A 20,889-nucleotide genomic window follows, 5' to 3' on the forward strand; every position below is an offset into this window, starting at 1 on the left:
TCAGCAGTCATGAAACAACAATGTTGTTCTATGAAAATGTACGTTTTTTTTTTTTTTTTTTGATGCGGCCCACATAAACTTAAATTTTGTTTTTTTGGCCCATGTTAGCCTTTGAGTTTGACATGCTTGTTTTACAGGGTCAGCTCAACAGCAGGCCCTGGCATATAATTTTTTAGAAGGTCAGCTTACCAGCAGGCCTTCCCCTACAGTCTTTTACAGGGTCAGCTCACCTGAAGGCCCTCGCATATAATGTTTTAGAGGGTGAGCTCACCTGCAGGCCCTCACCTACAATGTTTTAGAGGGTCAGCTCACCAGCGGGCCCTCACATATAATTTTTTACACGGTCAGCTCACCAGCAATCACTCACCTACAATCTTTTACAGGGTCAGCTCACCAGCAGGCCCGCACCTAAAATCTTTTACAGGGTCAGCTCACCAGCAGGCCCACACCTCAAATCTTTAACAGGGTCAGCTCAACAGCAGGCCCTCGCATATAATGTTTTATAGGGTCAGCTAACCAGCAGGCCTTTACCTACAATCTTTTACAGGGTCAGCTCACCTAAAGTGCCCTCGCATATAATTTTTTAGAGGGTCAGCTCACCAGCAGGCCCTCACTTAAAATCTTTTACAGGGTCATCTCACCTGCAGGCCCGCACTTAAAATCTTTTACAGGGTCAGCTCACCAGCAGGCCCTTGCATATAATTTTTTACAGGGTCAGCTCACCAGCAGGCCTTCACCTACAATCCATTACAGGGTCAGATCACCTGAAGGCACTCGCATATAATTTTTTACAGGGTAAGCTCACCTGCAGGCCCTCACCTACAATGTTTTACAGGCTCAACCCACCAGCAGGCCCTTGCATATAATTTTTTAAAGGGTCAGCTCAACAGCAGGCCCGCACCTAAACTCTTTTACATCGTCAGCTGACCTGTAGGCATGAACCTAAAATCTTTTACAGGGTCAGGCCCTCACCTAATTATTCCTAATATGTAATTTTTGAGCATGCTGCTTTGCTTGGAAGTTGTAGACCTAGCCGTTTCTCAGGCTCTCTCTCCGGAATCGAACACTGATTACCCGTGGTCACCATGGTTTGGGCTGAAAATAACATCGAAAGTTGATAGGGCAGACATTCGAATGGTTTGCCGCCATCATGGGGATGTGCGATCGGCCCCAGGTTATCTAGAGGCACCAAAGCGACAGCAGGCCCTCGCCCATAATGTTTTAGATGGTCAGATCAGCAGGCCATCAGTCAGCAAAGGGTGTATTGAAGTGCTGGTTCCTTGTAATTTTTGACAACCCTATCACAGTGCATAGGCTTTATGAGTGTAGGAGTCAGACTACCTGAACAATTGTACCACAATGTGAATGAGGCCCTCCTTTATGTGATATACAGGTTGACATTTTTGGCAGCACTTGCACTTTATATACAAGTAAATATACAGGAAAGAATGTTTCCTAACACTTTTTCCTCTAAAATCGATTTTATCTTTGGTTTGGTGCGTATTATTGTCAGTCTGTAAAAGTGGCGTACTCCTCGGACAACATTGTTCCCAGCAGCGACCTGGGAGTCCATGATGCATCCAGACATCCTCGCCATGCTGTTTTTGAACCATTTTGGTGGTGTTTCCATCAATTTCTGACCTTTTCCTATAAACCAGGCACCCTCTCCTCTTCAGAGCAGGGGGTGCCTGGTTTAATGCTCGGGTTCTCCCATTGACTTCCATTATACTCTGGTGCTTGGTAGAGCACCCGACCATTCCGATGTGTTTGGCCAGAGCACCTGAGCACCTAATAAAGACTACTAATAAGCCCCTTTTTCCCACTAAAACATACCAAAAAGGCTTTAGAACATATACAGTGCTTTTCAAAAGTATTCACCGCCCTTGACTTTTTTCGTATTTTGTTGCCTCACAACCTGGAATTAATATGAATTTTTTGAGTATTTGCATCATTTAATTTACAGAACATGCCCACAACTTTGAAGATGTTTTTTTTTTATTATTGTGAAGCAAACAATAAATAGGAAAAAGTCAATGTGCATAACTATTCACCCCCCTAAATTCAATACTTTTTCGAGCCACCTTTTGCGGCAATCACATCTCCAAGTAGTAAGGCTTTTGATACTGTCCCACATAGAAGGCTTATCAATAAATTGCAGTCTTTGGGCTTGGACTCCCATATTGTTGAATGGATTAGGCAGTGGCTGAGGGACAGACAACTGAGGGTTGTAGTCAATGGAGTATATTCAGACCATGGTATTGTTACCAGTGGGGTACCTCAGGGATCTGTTCTGAGACCAATCTGATTTAATATCTTTATCAGCGAAATTGCAGAAGGCCTCGATGGTAAGGTGTGTCTTTTTGCTGATGACACAAAGATTTGTAACAGGGTTGATGTTCCTGAAGGGATACACCAAATGGAAAAGGATTTAGGAAAACTAGAGGAATGGTCAAAAATCTGGCAACTAAAATTTAATGTTGATAAGTGCAAGATAATGCACCTGGGGTATAAAAATCCAAGAGCAGAATATAAAATCAGTGATACAGTCCTTACCTCAGTATCTGAGGAAAGGGATTTAGGGGTCATTATTTCAGAAGACTTAAAGGTAGGCAGACAATGTCATAGAGCAGCAGGAAATGCTAGCAGAATGCTTGGGTGCATAGGGAGAGGAATTACCAGTAGAAAGAGGGAGGTGCTCATGCCGCTCTACAGAGCACTAGTGAGACCTCATTTGGAGTATTGTGCTCAGTGCTGGAGACCATATCTCCAGAAGGATATTGATACTTTGGAGAGAGTTCAGAGAAGAGCTACTAAACTGGTACATGGATTGCAGGATAAAACTTACCAGGAAAGATTAAAGGACCTTAAGATATAAAGCTTGGTAGAAAGACGAGACAGAGGGGATATGATAGAAACTTTTAAATACATAAAGGGAATCAACAAGGTAAAAGAGGAGAGAATATTTAAAAGAAGAAAAACTGCTACAAGAGGACATAGTTTTAAATTCGAGGGGCAAAGGTTTAAAAGTAATATCAGGAAGTATTACTTTACTGAGAGAGTAGTGGATGCATGGAATAGCCTTCCTGCAGAAGTGGTAGCTGAAATACAGTGAAGGAGTTTAAGCATGCATGGGATAGGCATAAGGCCATCCTTAAGATAGGGCCAGGGGCTATTCATAGTATTCAGTATATTGGGCAGACTAGATGGGCCAAATGGTTCTTATCTGCCAACACATTCTATGTTTCTATGTTTCTAAGTCGCTCTGGATAAGTCTATATGAGCTTGCCACATCTTACCACTGAGATTTTTTTCTTGCAAAACTGCTCCAGCTAGTTTAAGTTGGATGGGTTGAGCTTGTGAACAGGAATCTTTAAGTCTGACCACTGATTTTCTATTGGATTGAGATCTAGGCTTTGACTAGGCCATTCCAACACATTTACATGTTTCCCCTTAAACCACTCAAGTGTTGCTTTAGCAGTGTGTTTGTGGTCATTGTCCTGTTGGATGGTGAAACTCCGTCCTAGCCTCAAATCACGCAGAGTGGTACAGGTTTTGCTGAAGAATATTCCTGTATTCAGCACCATCCATCTTTCCCTCAACTCTGACCAGTTTCCCAGTCCCGTCTGCTGAAAAACAACCCCACAGCATGATGCTGCCACCACCATGTTTCACTTTGGGGATGGTGTTCTTTGGGTGATGTGATGTGTTGGGTTTGCTCCAAACATAGCGTTTTCTTTGATGGCTGAAAAGTTCAATTTTAGTCTCATCAGACCAGAGCACCTTCCTCCATACATTTTGGGAGTCTCCCACATGCCTTTCCGCAAACTCACAATGTGCCTTTTTTGTTTTTATCTGAAAGTAAAAGCTTTCTTCTTGCCACTCTGCCATAAAGCCCAACTCTATGGAGCATACGGCTTATTGTCATCCTATGTACAGATAGTCCAGTCTCTGTTGTGGAACTCTGCAGCTCCTCCAGGGTTACCTTAGGTTTCTGCGCTGCCTCTCTGATTAATGCCCTCCTTGCCCGGTCCATGAGTTTTGGTGGGCGTCCGTCTCTTGGCAGGTTTGCTGTTGTGCCATATTTTTCCATTTCGTTATGATAGATTTGATGGTGCTCCTGGGCATCATCAAAGATTTGGATATTTTTTTATAACCTAACCCTGACTTATACTTCTCAGCAAAATTGTCCCTTACTTATTTGGAGAGTTCCTTGGTCTTCATGGCAGTATTTTGTTAGTGATGTCTCTTGCTTAGGTGTTGCAGCCTTTGGGGCCTTTCAAAAAAGGTTTGTGTATATGTAATGACAGATCATGTGACACTTAGATTGCACATAGCTGGACATCATTTCACTATTTATGTGACTTCTGAAGGTAATTGGTTGTATCAGAGCTTTTTATGGTCTTCCTAACAAAGGGGGTGAATACATACTGTGAGACAGTGACAGATCTCACACAGGTTAGAGGCAAAGAAGGGGCGGATAGTGCGGCCCACACCCCTATTCCACCACAGGTGAGACCAGCTGGAGGTACTCAGGCGGGCATAAAGCACCTCCCAGGGTGTCAGTAAGGGGGCAGTGTGCAAACAGAGGCCTGGTGAGGCTCTGTGAGTGTGGTCTCAGCTAGGCAAGGCTGAGAGACCACGAGGCTGAGAGATATTCTGACCGTGCTGCAGCCTGGGAATTGGTAGACTATTGGGCTGAGAAAGCCACACCTGAAACAGTGTGTGAACTGTGATGTATACTGTAGAGAGACACGTCTTATGTTTTAGTTAGTGCCCAGACGGGCAGGCTTTTATTTTGTACTGTTTATGTTTGTGCTTTTGCCACAATAAAGCACAGTTTGGCCCCTAAATTCTGGTGTCCGTGAAGAAGTGTGTTTTTGCAACCCCCAAAAAAGAGCCTAGTACAAGAGACTGGTGCAAATGGTGCAAAATGGTATAGCCCGTGGGAGACATCCTGCGAGTTAGTGATCAGGGGAATCCTGCTGGGGGTCATTCTAGACTCCCGCCAGCAAGTGTCTTGAGTCCTGCATGAAATTCTGGACTTTGTAACAAGGGGGCCAGAGACAAAAACTACGGTGTCCCTGACCTTTGTGACGGACTATGGCTCCGTACAGTGGGAACTCTTGAAATGCGAGACCCTGAGGGTAGAGTTCATACTGGAGGTAGAGTTCATACTTTCCGCTCTTTTGGCAGATATGGAGCGGCAAGAGTGCTTCAAGTTCTGCGGTTGGAGTTCCGGAGACAAAGATATGTGCTGTTGCCAAGGGCAACCAACGGGAATAGAAGGAGATGGAGAGCGGTTTGGCTCTCAGGAATTCCTATATTTCCTGCAAATTTGCACGGAGTCCTAAAGGGTGTGGCTGGAGTTGCCGTCCGGGAAAAGTCTGGACTCAAGGCCAGGGCGTTTCCAGTAGCAAAGGTTGCATCACGGATTCTGCAGGTGATCGAGGTACCAGGAACCAGGGGCAGGCTTCCAAAGTCCGGAAGGATGATGATCTCGGTAGAGATGTCCCTGGAATGTCCTTGTCTCCCGAGACTGCCGAACGCGTGACATCAGGGGGTAAGAACGTTACTGTTGATTGTGTGGCAGACCCCGTGACAGTGGGCCGGTGGCAGTTGCAACCTGCTTAGTCGGTATGGGGTAAGACAACCAGTCGAGAAACTGCTACAAAAATATGTGACAATGTGAGAAAAGCAGTGTCTGAACAGGCAGGCAAGCCTGTTGTGGTTGCTCCCCTACAGGAGTCTGCAGGGGAGAAGGTTACTGTGTTGCCTAAATAGCCCGTAACAAAAGATAGGTTTGGGATGGCAAAACTCAAAGATCCTATGCTAGCCCAGGAAAGAGGTAGCATGATAGTGAAATCTGAGACTGATAAAGTGATAAAGGGGCTTGACAGTCATGCAGATAATAAAGACTATCTGGTGGTTCTCACTCAGTATGAGACTCCAGTGAGAACTGGGACTTGTGAACTTGATGTTATAAATATGCTCCTACATGAGGGAATGTTGGGCCGTGATTTCCCGTGGTTCCGTGACTTGTGGGGAAGTGGAAACACTTCTGCAGTCAGTGACGAAACTCCTGCAGAACTGGTACCTAATCCTTTAAGTAAAGTGACCATTAAAAACAATGGTGCAGATAAAACATAGAAACATAGAAACATAGAATGTGTCGGCAGAAAAGAACCATTTGGCCCATCTAGTCTGCCCAATATACTGAGTACTATGGATAGCCCCTGGCCCTATCTTATATGAAGGATGGCCTTATGCCTATCCCATGCATGCTTAAACTCCTTCACTGTATTTGCAGCTACCACTTCTGCAGGAAGGCTATTCCATGCATCCACTACTCTCTCAGTAAAGTAATACTTCCTGATATTACTTTTAAACCTTTGCCCCTCTAATTTAAAACTATGTCCTCTTGTAGCAGTTTTTCTTCTTTTAAATATTCTCTCCTCTTTTACCTTGTTGATTCCCTTTATGTATTTAAAAGTTTCTATCATATCCCCTCTGTCTCGTCTTTCTTCCAAGCTATACATGTTAAGGTCCTTTAATCTTTCCTGGTAAGTTTTATCCTGCAATCCATGTACCAGTTTAGTAGCTCTTCTCGGAACTCTCTCCAAAGTATCAATATCCTTCTGGAGATATGGTCTCCAGTACTGAGCACAATACTCCAAATGAGGTCTCACTAGTGCTCTGTAGAGCGGCATGAGCACCTCCCTCTTTCTACTGGTAATTCCTCTCCCTATACACCCAAGCATTCTGCTAGCATTTCCTGCTGCTCTATGACATTGTCTGCCTACCTTTAAGTCTTCTGAAATAATGACCCCTAAATCCCTCTCCTCAGATACTGAGGTTAGGACTGTATCACTGATTTTATATTCTGCTCTTGGGTTTTTACGCCCCAGGTGCATTATTTTGCACTTATCCACATTAAATTTTAGTTGCCAGATTTTTGACCATTCCTCTAGTTTTCCTAAATCCTTTTCCATTTGGTGTATCCCTCCAGGAACATCAACCCTGTTACAAATCTTTGTGTCATCAGCAAAAAGACACACCTTACCATCGAGGCCTTCTGCAATTTCGCTGATAAAGATATTAAACAATATGGGTCCCAGAACAGATCCCTGAGGTACCCCACTGGTAACAAGACCTTGGTCTGAATATACTCCATTGACTACAACCCTCTGTTGCCTGTCCCTCAGCCACTGCCTAATCCATTCAACAATATGGGAGTCCAAGCCCAAAGACTGCAATTTATTGATAAACCTTCTGTGTGGGACAGTATCGAAAGCCTTACTGAAGTCTAGATAAGCGATGTCTACTGCACCTCCGCCATCTATTGTTTTAGTCACCCAATCAAAAAAATCAATAAGATTAGTTTGACATGATCTCCCTGAAGTAAACCCATGCTGTTTTTCATCTTTCAATCCATGGGATTTTAGATGTTCCACAATCCTCTCCTTAAGTATGGTTTCCATTAATTTCCCCACTATTGATGTCAGGCTTACTGGCCTATAGTTGCCCGATTCCTCCCTACTACCTTTCTTGTGAATCGGCACAACATTTGCTAATTTCCAATCTTCTGGGACGACTCCTGTTGCCATTGATTGGTTAAATAAATCTGTTAATGGTTTTGCTAGTTCACCGCTGAGCACTTTTAATAGCTGTGGGTGTATCCCATCAGGCCCCTGTGACTTATTTGTATTGATTTTAGACAGCTGACTTAGGACCTCTTCCTCTGTAAAGACACATGCATCAAAAGATTCATTAGTCTTCTTTCCTAACTGAGGTCTATTTCCTTCATTTTCCTTCGTAAAGACTGAACAGAAGTTTTCATTGAGGCAGTCAGCTAGTTCTTTATCTTCTTCCATATACCTTCCTTCTTTTGTTTTTAATTTTGTAATTCCTTGTTTTAGTTTCCTTTTTTCATTTATGTATCTGAAGAATGCCTTATCGCCTTTTTTCCCTGACTGAGCTAATTTCTCTTCTGTCTGTGCTTTAGAAGCTCTTATAACTTGTTTGGCCTCTCTCTGCCTAATCTTGTAAATTAGCCTGTCATCCTCGTTTTGTTTTTTTTTATAATTCCTAAATGCTATCTTTTTGTTTTTAATGATTTTGGCCACTTCTGCTGAGTACCACTGTGGTCTTTTCCTTTTTTTGCTTTTACTGACAAGCCTAATGCAATTTTCTGTTGCCTTCAATAGTGCCTCTTTTAAGTAGTCCCATTTCTCCTGGACTCCAATGAAACTGTTACAATCTGATAGGGACTCGTATACCACTAATCTAATTTTAGAAAAGTCAGTTTTTCTAAAATCTAAAACTTTTGTTTTTGTGTGGTGTGACTCAGTCACTGTGCTTATAGTAAACCACACTGACTGGTGATCACTAGATCCCAAGCTTTCCCCTACAGTAATATCATATACCAAATTCCCATTTGTGAATACTAAATCTAAAATGGCCTCCTTCCGGGTTGGCTCCTCAACTACTTGCTGTAGAGATAATCCCAGTAGGGAATTTAGAATATCTGTACTCCTGGCAGAACTAGCTATTTTGATTTTCCAGTTTACATCAGGAAGATTGAAGTCTCCCATAATGATAACTTCCCCCTTCAATGTCATTTTAGCTATTTCCTCAACTAGTAGATCATCTAATTCTTTGACTTGGCTAGGTGGACTATATATCACACCTACACGAGTTACCTTATGATTATCAAGCTGCAAGGTAACCCAAACTGACTCTAAATTGTTCTCGCTAACTTGTATCAAATTATATTTTATGCTGTCTTTCACATACAGGGCCACCCCTCCCCCCTTCTTGCCTTCCCTGTCTTTCCTGTATAGAGAGAACCCTGGTATTGATATATCCCAGTCATTACTCCCCTTGAACCACGTCTCAGTAACAGCCACTACATCTATATTCTCAAATGCCATTATAGCCTCAAGTTCATTGATCTTATTCCCTAAACTGCGAGCATTTGTAGATAAGAATCTGAGCTTGTCATTTCTTAACCTTTGTGCTACTGGCACCTTCTGGCGTTGTTCCGGGGGGCAGTCGGACTGCTGGATTATCACTCTTTTGCCCCCCTTTCATAGTTTAAATGCTCCTTAGCATATACTTTGAACTGTTCACCGAGGACATTCGTTCCTTTGAAAGAAAGATGCAAACCATCTTTCTTGTACAGTTCTTTTCCATTCCAACAAGAGCTAACATGAGACACAAAGCCAAACCCTTGGTTCCGACACCATTCACCAAGCCATACATTGAATTCCTTAATGCGCATCTTCCTGTCATGCTGAAGGTTATGCACAGGCAAAACTGCAGAGAATGAAACAGTTGATGCAACCTCCCGTATATCCTTTCCAAGTGTGTGAAAAGCTTCTTTCACCTTTGAAACCTCATTGCAAGCCAGATTGTTTTTCCCCAGATGGACAATAACATCCACTTCCCTTTCCTGTTTTGCTTGCCTAACAATATTAAGGATCCGTCGTCTATCCCTGCTAGCGGTAGCACCAGGGAGACATCTTACAACACCATTCTCCTCAAACTTCACACCTCTTATGATGGAATCGCCCACCAACAGCTGCTTACTATCAATCCTCACCTTCTCCTTTTTGTCTTTGGCTGCAGTCTTGCATACTTTAGGCATGGGAGATGATTGTTTCTCACCCACTGTGCTTGAGCCATCCGCCATGTTGCTCTTGCACTCTGAAAGTGCTGCAAATGAATTATGGAGAGCCACAGACTGTGGGACATGTCTTCTATTTACAACTCTCAGTCTACCAGAACCTACAGTAACCCATCTTCCATTTCTAGGGGGCCTCTGTGGCAGTGGCATTGCAATGTTCTCAGTCTGAGTTTGCTTAATGGTTAATTTACAAATCTCATATTTCAAAAAGGTAATTTCCTGTTGCATTATAGAGAGCTGTCTACAGATCAGACAGTATCCAAACCTCTGAAGAGTGGAACCTGAAATAAAAGCACAACAATTCCTGCACAGAACCAGGTCTGCCATTGCAAAGAGGGGGGGGGGAATAAAAAATAAATAAATAAATTTAAACAAACAAATCTTACTTGTTTAGATTGTATCCACCTCCAGATTACCTCCTGAGTATCTCCTGAATATCTCCAATGCACTTGCAGTCCCGCACTTGATTAGACCAGCACTAGATTAGAAGCCTTGAAAAAGCAGCAAGGTGATTGTGCCAAGTTGGCGGAAATGCATAATGAAAGGGGGATGTCATGTGAAATATCTGATGTTGATAACATGCCTTTTCCTTTGCAGGTTGTGGTCAGGGGAGAAGCGCCCCCTGGTGGTAAAAATGTAAATGATGATGAAGCATTATTTTCTTCATCTGCTATTTTTTTTATGAAGATCTATATGACTTGATCAAAATATTTGAAGAAGTGCATATAAGTAGTGTGGAGCAAAGCACAGCTCCAACTCAGTGTTTTATTGTGCAGGAAAATATGGTAGGGCTAGAGGGTGTACCGCACGTACCACAGGTGGATATAAAGTCTCCACAGTGTTTTATGGTTACTAAGGAAGTGTCCCAGGTTGGGCTTAGCTCATCTGTGCCCCTAGAGGTCAGAATTAATAATGACACGAGCGGTATATGTGACGTATATGCTGTGACCGATAGCAGCTCAGAGAGTGAAGCTACCATGTCAAGGTCCTGCAAAACTAAGGTGGTTACTAGTAGCGACCAGATAGTTATATCTGACAAGATGAGAATTAAGTCGGGTCACATCAGCCTAGTGTCTGAATCCCATATCTAGACAGTTGTAGATGACCTGACAGGATAGTACAGCTGCAAACAGGAGGATGATCTCTCTCTCTCTTCACACGCTCCCTAGAAACGTTAGAGAAGGGACTAGCTATCTTCACAGAGCAACTGAAGAAGGCTTCAGAAGGGTCAAAGGAGGAGAGCCAGAAAGAGAATGGTGATACTCCTACATCTGCTGCAGCAAAGCCGAGCGAGGAGCAGCTTGAACCGGAGGCCCAAAAGCGGGGCACTTCCCACAAGCTTGTGCGAAAAGCTGAAGAGAAACTGTTGAAAAACATGGAGTTGATGGTTCAGCGCCTGGAGAAAAGGGTCTGACATACGAAAAGTTGGAGAAAACCAAGAACAAACTTCAGCAAGAATTGGATGATCTGATGGTGGACCTGGATCACCAGAAGCAAATTATGTCTAGCCTAAAGAAACAAAAGAAGTTTTACCGGCTCCTGGCTGACGAGAAATATATCTTTGCTCCATATGACGAAGAACGTGACCGGACGGAGACTGATGCTTGGGAGAAGTAGACCAAGGCCCTCTCCTTGGTTAGAGCCCTTGAAGAAGCGTTTGAGGAGCCGGCTGAATTTGAGAGGCTGAACAAGCAACTCAGAGCAGAGATAGAGGATCTCGTGAGCTCAAAGGATGACGTCGGGAAGAACGTCTATGAGTTGGAGAAGTCTAAGTCAGAGCCTATTATGAATGGGTCTGGAGATGGTGGCACTGCGGTGCTGGCTGAGGCAGAGAAGATGGAAGATGCTTCTGCTGAACCAGTTGATGGGGCTAATGTGGATGCAGAAGACCACAGATCCGTGGTAGAGTGTAACCCGGGCCTAGAAGCAGGGTCGGTGCAAGGATTTTTGCCAACACAAGCGAAGCTACATTTTGGCGCCCCCCCCCTCCCAACTCACCTGGCCCTGGTCCCGTCTGCAGCAGCTGGCTCCCCCTCTGTGTGGTCCTGGTATCTCCTCTCTGCTTCAGATAATCGCTGGTTTGAGGACTGTATTTTTCGCCCTCTAAGACACACCTAGGTTTTAGAGGAGGATAATAAGAAAAAAATATTTTCCATTACACTTCAGGTCAGACCAGCAATCAGACCCCCAATGTTAATCAGACCTCATCTCACAGCCCCAATCAGACCCCCAATGTTAATCAGACCTCAGATCAGACCCCTATGTCAGATATCCGCCCCCATCCATCAGCCCTCCATGTAAGCCGTCATGCCCCCATGTGAGCCATCATGCCCCCATGTCAGCCATAAGCCCCCCATGTCACATTTCTCCCCCTCCATGTCAAATCACCCCCCCTATGTCACATCAGCCATCCATGTCACATTTCTCCCCCTCCATGTCACATTTTTCCGCCCTCCCCCAGGGTACGCCCTAAGGCAGCCACTTGGTCTGCCTTATGGTAGCACCGACCCTGCCTAGAAGATGTCTCCTCTGCCTACAAGGCCTTCTAAATAGCCAGCAGCCTGCTGGGGAAGAAGTATGAGGAGGTGAGAGATCAGTTTTTGGATCCTGACTATTACGATAGGCTGGCTCTCCTGACTCCTGCCCAAAAGGAGAACAGTGTCCTGGGTGAACCTTTTTTGCCACTAATTCAGGACAAAAAAGGCTTTAGAACATAGAACTGCAACGCTGAACGGTAAGTAATACTTTTTTTTGCCACTAATACACGCCAGAAAGTGCTATAATTTTCTAACTTCACCCACAACGACTAATAAGCCCTTTCCCCCCACTAATACACTCCAAAAAGGCTTTAGAACATACAACTGCACCACTGAATGTCAAATAATACTTTTTTTTGCCACTAATGCACGCCAAAAAAGGCTTTAGAACATATACTTGCACCGCTAAACGGCAAATAAACCTTTCTTTTTGACAGTAAAACATGACAAAAAAGGCTTTAGAACATATGACTGCCCAGGTGAACGGCCAAAAAAGCTTTAGAACATACAACTGCACCGCTGAGCGGCAAATAATACTTTTTTTGCCACTAATACACTCCAAAAAGGGCTGTAATTTTCTCACTTCACCACATAATGGCTAAATTGTCCTTTTATTTCCCACTAATACATGCCAAAAAAAGGCTTTAGAACATATAACCGCACAGCTGAATGGCAAATAATACTTTTCTCACTTCACCGCACAATGGCTAATAACCCACTTATACACGCCAAAAAAGGCTTTAGAACATATAACTGCACTACACAAGGGCTAAAAAAGACATAGAAATATTTCCTAAGAATACACCATGTTTATGATTGTATCACACAGCCCTTAAACCCCAATAAAAAGAACGGTTTGCTGGAATTACAGAGGTCTCATCTATTGCAAACCTGAAAGCAGCAGTATAATGGCAATTTGGATCCCCAGTCAGCGCAGCAAGGTGTAACAGGATTGTTCCTATTACCCAGGCTGTACACTCCCCTTTTGGACCCTGTTCTCCTTTTATAGTGTGGAATAATTCCTCCCTATCCTTTCTCTACACTTCTAATGATCTTTTTATTCAATTCAGCAAAATAAAAGTTTTCAAGTCTTTTCTAGCACTTTCCCTAGCTCCTGCTGACATCTCTCCCTGCACTAAGTACACTGGAAAATGGTAAATCCAAGATATCTGAGGCTATTTATAGGGCTGTGACATCACAGGGCTGGCTGGCTGCTGATTGGCTGCATGCATTGCATTGTGGGTGATCCCTCATTCCCAGAGCCATTTTAGGAAAAAATGTGATTCGTTACCAAGAAGAATAAGTAATTTCCGATTCGGTGAAAATCTAATTTTTCCTGAAATTCGGATCGAATTCCACTTTGTCAACTTCGATTCATTCATCTCTATAAGTGACCAAAGCATAATGTCACAAGCAATGTGGATATGGGGTCATACTTGTCAACCACCATATACATGGAATGGAAGGGTCTGTGCCCCCTTGGAAGACATCTCTGCCCACTATTCCTGGGACAAAGAATCGGTATAGAACACTAAAGTGTCCCACCCCATCACCTTAAATACCATAGGGGGCAATGCCACTGGGAATCGCTATGTGGAGAAAAACCAACACCTGTGATGAAAATAATAAGATTAAAAAATAAAACAAGTCTGGGATCTATAAAAGATCAGTGGTGCCTCAGTATGTGGGGGCCCCTCGGAAATCACTGGCAAAAAAAAAAAAAAAAAAACAGTCCCCAAGTGGAAAAATATATTCTAAAGAATCATTACGAAAACAAAAATCAAAAAACATAACTAAGCCAATTTACAGATGAAACTTTGAAGAAGACATTGTTATTATTGTTGAGCGAGCATGCTCGGCTGAATACGAGTTCGGCTCGAGCATCGCTATGCTCGGCACATGGTGGTACTCGGCCGAGTACCGCATATGCTCGAGCACAATGCTTGAGTCTCCTCCCCGCACGTTTCGCAGCTGCTAAGCAGCCAATAAACGTGCAGGTAAGTACTGCCCTTACTGTAAGGCCAGTAGCCATGTTGGCTATTGGCATTACAGTGATTGGCTGGCCGGAACACGTCAACGGGTGCTATATAGCACCCGATGACGCATGTTCGGCTCATTCTAAGTCAGGGAGAGCTGAGGATAGGAAGGGACAGAAAGTGTAGGGAGTGTAATCGAATATTATAAGTGTACAAACGTTTGTGTGTGACAGCAGCAATATATTTTTGTAGCGCAACCTGCGCTAAATTGCTCAGTGTTAGGGAGAGCTGTGCATAGGAAGGGACAGACAGTGTAGGGAGTGTAATAGGAAGATTTTTATACAAAACATTTTTCAGAGACCCAAAAGTCCTTTTAAGGACTATTGTTTGTAACAGCAGCAATATATATTTTTAGCGCATCCTGCGCTAAAAACCGTGTAATAGGCCACTGCGGACAGTTAAATTATCCGCGCCACATCTCCTGTTTAAAGTGTGCACATTCCTAAAATATCAGTGACATCCAGTGCAGTTTTTCCGTAGATGGTGTCCGCTGCGGACAGTTAAATTATCCGCGCCACATCTCCGGTTTAAAGTGTGCGCATCCCTAAAATATCAGTGACATCCAGTCAGGTTTAATAAGTGGGATTTCTTGCCTTATAAATGGGGTTGGGACCATCAGTTGCGTTGAGAAGTCAGGTGAATACACAGCTGATAGTCCTACTGAATAGACTGTTAGAATTTGTATTATGGCAAGAAAAAAGCAGCTAAGTAAAGAAAAACGAGTGGCCATCATTACTTTAAGAAATGAAGGTCAGTCAGTCAGCCGAAAAATTGGGAAAATTTTGAAAGTTAGATCTATTTGACCATGAAGGAGAGTGATGGGGTGCTGCGCCAGATGACCTGGCCTCCACAGTCACCGGACCTGAACCCAATCGAGATGGTTTGGGGTGAGCTGGACTGCAGAGTGAAGGCAAAAGGGCCAACAAGTGCTAAGCATCTCTGGGAACTCCTTCAAGACTGTTGGAAGACCATTTAAGGGGACTACCTCTTGAAGCTCATCAAGAGAATGCCAAGAGTGTGCAAAGCAGTAATCAAAGCAAAAGGTGGCTACTTTGAAGAACCTAGAATATGACATATTTTCAGTTGTTTCACACTTGTTATGTATATAATTCCACATGTGTTAATTCATAGTTTTGATGCCTTCATAGTCATAGTCATATGAAAATAAAGAAAACTCTTTGAATGAGAAGGTGTGTCCAAACTTTTGGTCTGTACTGTAAATGTGTACATGTCTGTGTTAACATCTATCATCATGTTGTTGTGGACATGCACAACCAAATATGTAGATAAATACACTTATACTTTACAATTTTATATAATAGTGGTATTTAGCCAGGTACAGCATGCTATTTACGTTGTTGTTATTATCTATAAGTACTACAAGCCCAAATGTCATGCTGAAACTGCTGGAAAAGCTGATATTTGTTTTTGATGAGGTGCCTATTAGACATAGCAAGTGAAAATCAAAATATATATTTCAGTAGCTAACAGCAGCAACCTGCCTGCATCCTGCTGCCTTTCTGGAAGTAAACTTGTTGTTTGAGCACTTCAAAAGGTAGCAAAGGAGAGAAAATGTTAAAAACATACAGGCATTTATATTTGTATTGTTGCAAGTGTGTGGATGCTTGTCCTACTTAACCCATTTTTTCCTGGAGAACAAAATGTATTTATTAGAAATGCATACACTTTGCATTGTTCCTGTATTAGCAATGTGAAAAGCTAGGCTTCTTTTAACTACATGACCTCAGCCTGTGTTCCTTAGGCCCCTTCTCGTAGTATATTATCATAGCCAGCCCTGACAATCAAAATTACTAGGCAATGATCACTATACAAGTGGAGTGCCCTCCCTTTAACTGCAGGTTGTCCCACAAAAAATATTCAACAGTTTTCAAATCAGCACCAGGATCTTAATAATTCTGTAATTGCATTTATTTGAAAATTTTGTATAGCTACTAAGTAATTCAATAAAATTTATCTGTATAGTGCCACTTCATTTTTTAATTTTATTACTTGCTCATTAAAAATGGTCGCACATGCTCAGTTTCATTCTTCAACTGCCTCCTAAGCTGAGATAGCCAGAGCATGGACACACCTCCTGAGTTAAGAAAATACTCCCCAACCGTTACTGAGCACAGCTAGTCAATTAAAATACATAATAATGAAGGAAGGGGTTAAACAATTCTTCCCGCAGACAACATATTAATTTCAATAGATTTTCAATAAATTTGTTAGAATTAAAATTTTACCTAACTTTTTCCCAAAATTAAAATTTGTCAGAATTTTTTCCTGACAAATTTGGTTGAATTTTGATTCTGGAGAGAGAGATTTTCCAGACATTTAAAGCACTTTCGATTTGGGTGGATTTGATTAGAGATGAGCGAATCAAATCCCATGAAGTGGAATTCAATCCGAATTTCAGGATAAATTTGATTTGCCTCGAAGTCGAATTTCCTCGTGCTTCGCGTTAACGAATCAATTTAACCTGAAATAGTGTAAAAAACTAAAATAAACATACTTACCTCCTCCATTTGCTCGCGACGGGCCACCAGCCTCCATCTTGATTCAAGATCTCGGCCCAAAATCCAGTGCGTGGTGTCGTATGATGTCATCTTGTCATCTTCAAGCAAAATGGCGGCGGCCAGACCATCGCGAGCAAATAGAGGCGGTAAGTTTGATGAATTTTTTTTTTATGTTAATTTTACAATCTTTACAATCATGTATGAACGCGACATCTGATGGGTACAATGACCGGGGGGGGGGGGGAGGGCGCTATCACAGCTCCCTGTCATTGCACCCGCTACTTACAAAAAAATGTGGTTTGTGACAAATTAATTCATCACAAAGCTAATTTTTTGGAAAAATTCAGCGAAGAAGCCGAATCGAAGTTTTCAATAATTCGTTCATCTCTAGATTTGATTTTTATCAGAATAAAAATTTTGGACATTATCACCATCAAAAAATGTTGCTTTGAAAATTCTTTCTTCTTCTTCCAAAGTAACTCTGGCAAAGCCAATGTGAGAAGTGGGATATTAGTCGATTTGGCGTTGCATGTTCTTTGAACGGGGTCAACTATCTGCAATTTGGTATGGTTGTCACTAGGGTTGAGCGAACCCGAACTGTAAAGTTCGGGTTCATACCGAACTTTAGGATTTTTGGACCCTGGACCCGAACCCAAACTTTTCAGTAAAAGTTCGGGTTCGGGTTTGTTGTTTGGCGATTTAATGGTGCTTTTTGAAAGGCAATCAACAAACGTTTAACTTGTGTACCCTTAGAAGCCATCACAGCCTTGCCTACTAATGGCATGGCTGTGATTGGCCAGTGCAGAATGTGACCCAGCCTCTATATAAGCTGGAGTCACGTAGCGCTGCACGTCACTCTGCTCTAATTAGTGTAGGGATAGGATGCTGCTGCTGTGAGGGAGAGAGTAGGACAGAATCTCAATGATCTACCTAGATTTTGTTTTGTGGGTGAAGTGCACAATCTTTTTACCCTGCCATGAGCCCAGTGACACAGAAAAATAACTTTTATCCGTCTGTTAGTTAGGTGGGCGGCGGCTGCCATTTTATGCAAGTTCTGTGCACCAGCACAGCATATGTGCATTTGTGACAGTTAAATAGAAGCTTTAAATACAGCAATAATTTTCTGAGTTTAAAAAAGCACCCATTTTTGGCATTACCCTCCAAATGGGGCCTATGCAGCTTGTATCAGTGTGCAATTTAAGCATGAAATACTGCAATAATTTTCTGGGTTTTATAAAACAACCTTTTTAGTCAAAATACCAAATTTTACAGCCCTTGCTGCATCTGTCAGTGTGAAATATACGCGTTTGATACTGCTGTTATCTTCTGTTATTAAAAAAAACACCCATTTTGGGAAAAATACTAAATTTGCAGCCTTTGCTGCATCTGTCAGTGTGAAATACACACGTTAGATAGTGCTGTTATCTTCTGTTATTAAAAAAAACACCCATTTTAGGAAAAATACTAAATTTGCGTAGAATGAGGAGAGTGTCGTATAAGAGACGTGGCCCCGGTCATGGTGCTGCTGGTGGAGCTCTTTTTGCAGGGAGAGGACGTGGTCGATCTGTGCCAGCTACACGCACAAGTGAAACACATTCCTCTGGTGCGAGTAGGCGACAGAACCTTCAGCTTTAATTGGTCGGGACTAATGTGGCTCTACGAATGGTGAGTCCAGAACAAGTACAGGCGATAGTAGATTGGGTTTCTGAAAGTGCCTCCAGTTCCTTCACATTGTCTCCCACCCAGTCTCCTGCTGAAAGATCAGAGTTAGCACTTGCAGCCTATGTCCATCAGTCTTTCACCTCACCCCCTTTCAAATCAGCCAAGCAGTCTGAGCCCCAAGTCATGCAGCAGTCTCTTCTGCTTTTTGATGACTCTGTTAGCAGGGTTCCCCAGGGCCATCCACCTAGCCCTGCCACAAAAGTGAAAGAGATTGAGTGCACCGATGCCCAACCACTTATGTTTCAAGATGAGTACATAAGAGGACCACCGCAGCACATCTCAGATGATGACGAAACACAGGTGCCAACTGCTGGGGCTTTCGAAAGTGTGCAGACCGACAAGGAGGGCAGGGGTGAAGACTGGGTGGAAGATGATGTGGAGGACGATGAGGGCCTCGACCCCACATGGAATCAAGGTCATGCGAGTGACCTGTGTAGTTCGGAGGAAGAGGCGGTGGTCGCACAGAGCCACCAACACAGCAGAAGAGGGAGCAAGGTGCAAAAGTGGAGCGGCCGTCCCCTAGACAGTATGCCTGCTACTGCCCAGCTCAGAAAGGGACTGAGCACACTAAAGCCAGCTCCAAGGAGTTCCCTGGCGTGGTAGTTCTTCAGATAATGTGCTGACGACAAGACACGAGTGGTTTGCATGCTGTGCAATCAGAGCCTGAAGCGAGGCATAAACGTTCTCAACCTTAGCACAACCTGCATGACCAGGCATCTAAGTGCAAAGCACGAGCTGCTGTGGAGTAGACACCTCAAAAACAAAGAAAGGTCTCTGGCTCATTCTGCTGCAGTCAAGGCCACTTCATCCACCTCTGGAGTGACAGTGGCACCTGCCACCCCACAAACAGAGGATCTACCGGCAACACCACCACTTGGGTCACCAAGCCTCTACAATGTCCCACGGAAGCGTTCAGCTCACCATCTCCCAAACACTGGAGCGGAGGTGGAAGTACCCCCCTAACCACCAGCGATCCCTAGGCCTGAATGCCAGCATTTCAAAATTACTGGCCTTTGAAATGCTGTCATTCCGTTTGATGGAGACAAAGAGTTTTAAAAAGCCTTATGTAGTGGCTGTCCCACAGTACGTCGTGCCAAGCCGCCACTACTTTTCCAGATGAGCCATACCTTCCCTGCTCAACCAAGTGGGGGACAAAATCAGGTGTGCACTGTGCAACGCCATCTGTGGCAAGATCCACCTAACTACGGATAGGTGGACCAGTAAGCATGGTCAGGGACGTTATATCTCCCTAACAGCACACTGGGTAAATGCAGTGGCGGCTGGGCCTGAGGCAGTTAGCAGTTTGGCGCATGTCCTTCGACCACCGAGGATTGCAGTACGCTTCATTTTGCCTCTTGTTGCTTCCTCCTCTTACTCAGCTTCCTTATCCTCAATCGCCTCCTCATCCGGTCAGTGTTACACCTTCACCACCAACTTAAGCACAGCCAGGGGAAATCGACAGCAGGCAGTTTTAAAACTTATCTGTTTGAGGGACAAACCCCACACTGCGCAGGAGCTGTGGACAGGCATGGAACAGACTGATGAGTGGTTGGTGCCAGTGAGCTTCAAGCCCGGCCTAGTGGTGTGCGATAATGGGTGAAATCTCAAAGCAGCTCTGGGACTAGCCAGTTTGACGCACATCCCTTGCCTGGCGCATGTGCTGAATTTGGTGGTGCAGAGGTTCTTTAAAAATTACCCCGATATGTCAGAGCTCCTGCAGAAAGTGCAGGCCTTCTGTGCGCGCTTTCGGCGTTCTCACCCTGCTGCAGCTTGCCTGTCAGCGCTGCAGCGTAACTTCGGCCTTCCCGCTCACCACCTCATATGCGACGTGCCCACAAGGTGGAACTCCACCTTGCACATGCTGGCCAGACTGTGCGAGCAGCAGCAGGCGATAGTGGAGTTTCAGCTGCAGCACGCAGGGGTAAGTCGCTCTGCGGAACAGCACCACTTCACCACCAATGACTGGGCCTCCATGCAAGACCTATGTTCCTTGTTGCGCTGTTTCGAGTACTCCACCAACATGGCCAGTGCCGAAAACGCCGTTCTCAGTGTTACTATCCCACTTCTATGCCTCCTTGAAAAAAATGCTTCTGGCCAAAATGGAAGAGGATGTGGCACAGGAGAAGGAGGAGGAAGAGGGATCATTTCATAGGGTTTCCAGCCATTCATTCACAAGTGGCTCCGAGGGTGGGTTCCTGCACCCACAAACGCCAGGTACACAATTGTCCAGCCAGGGCACAGTTCTGGAGGATGATGAGGTGGAGGATGAGGAGGAGGAGATGGAGGAGGAGGAACCGTGTTCACAGCATAGTGGCACCCAAACCAGCTCATGGCCATCACTGGTGTGTGGCTGGTGGGATACAGAGGACAGCTTTTCGTTGCTTCTGGGT

Source organism: Bufo bufo, chromosome 9 (assembly GCF_905171765.1).
Source record: "Bufo bufo chromosome 9, aBufBuf1.1, whole genome shotgun sequence".
In the NCBI taxonomy this organism is placed as follows: domain Eukaryota; kingdom Metazoa; phylum Chordata; class Amphibia; order Anura; family Bufonidae; genus Bufo; species Bufo bufo.